Genomic DNA, 1,255 nt, shown 5'->3' with positions numbered 1-1,255 from the left:
CGACATAAATAAAAGACAGGAGACAAGGAAGAATACTTTCACCTATAGAGTATTGATAATCTGGAAATCATTATCTGAACATGTGGTCAAGGTAAGTGCCATGAGAACGTTTCAGCAGTCTGTAGTCAAACACTTGATGAGCCAGAGCACTAGTGGATAAGGACCAGGTGCCGGAAAGTGTGATATGGACAGACAAGCGCGAGATGGGTGTCCTGAACGCAATGCATCAAAGGCAAAGTTGTGTGCTTCAGATTGCCTGCAGGCGTGGCTCTGTGGCGCAATGGAAAGCGCGTTGGACTTCTACATCCCTGTTCAGGTTGCTATTCAAAGGTTGTGGGTTCGAATCCCATCAGAGTCGAGTTTTAATTTACGTTTTGTGAAGTGGTCAGACCAGACTCGGCTGCTCATCTGCAAAACCAGTAATATTGGTGCATAAACCTAACTGTCTCGAAACGGAACATTTTCTTCTCACAGATTTCCATTATCGATGACTATTTATGGTAGAGATCGATAAATACCTGTTAGCCAGTAGGCACCACGATGGTGTGGATGAGCTGGAAAAAGACATAAAATTGTTGTGTCAGCCATGATGATATCAAATTACGTGGCTGGGCAGGATCGGTGTTAAGAACGGCCCCCTTCTGCTCCTTTGTGTCTGTGCCATTTCTGGCCCAGGTTTTTAAATAATCACAATGTGGACAATATGAATTAAACGCCAAGTAATATTTTGGTTTCACCTCCACCTCGCTTCCCTCCCAGCTGGAATAGACAGATCTTGTTTCAGCTTTAGATCAGACAGTGGAGGATTCTCACAAGTTCTCCTTCAGGCTGAATGTTCCTTCACATATGTTTCCAAGTGGACACATGAAGCAAGCAATTGCATGGATGCTGGGGATTGAGGGGCAGATTTCCCCTTTGCTGGGCTGGAATTCTGGCCAAGGTAATGAACATGAATTTCTGACATTTTGAATCTTACTCTGGATTCTTGCGACTTTACTAATTAAACTGAATTTAATTTGCCCTTGCAGAACATTATTCAATCTTCACTGTGCATAAAAAACTATGCTGAACATTGTTGATGTTGTGTGCCATGTGGGTCGATGTGTCATATGAACATGCCAAAGGAAGTTGGTGAAATATCAGTGAATCGAATTGTCTGACGAATTAAAGCCGATAGAAGGAAAATCCCAGTCCAATGGCCACATAACATTGCCTGTGATCAACGCAGGAAGACACGGTAATCGTACGCAGGATT

General features: G+C 43.3%; 1 non-coding gene across 1 annotated transcript; it reads left to right on the top strand.

Annotated features, from left to right (window-relative positions):
* Positions 1-266: 266 nt before the first annotated feature.
* On the top strand, positions 267-358 carry trnar-ucu (transfer RNA arginine (anticodon UCU)). The gene is given in 2 exon segments: positions 267-303; positions 323-358. It is a non-coding gene; the product is annotated as a tRNA-Arg (tRNA).
* Positions 359-1,255: the final 897 nt, after the last annotated feature.

Source organism: Chiloscyllium punctatum, chromosome 24 (assembly GCF_047496795.1).
Source record: "Chiloscyllium punctatum isolate Juve2018m chromosome 24, sChiPun1.3, whole genome shotgun sequence".
In the NCBI taxonomy this organism is placed as follows: domain Eukaryota; kingdom Metazoa; phylum Chordata; class Chondrichthyes; order Orectolobiformes; family Hemiscylliidae; genus Chiloscyllium; species Chiloscyllium punctatum.
This window is presented reverse-complemented; position numbering and strand designations above follow the sequence as displayed.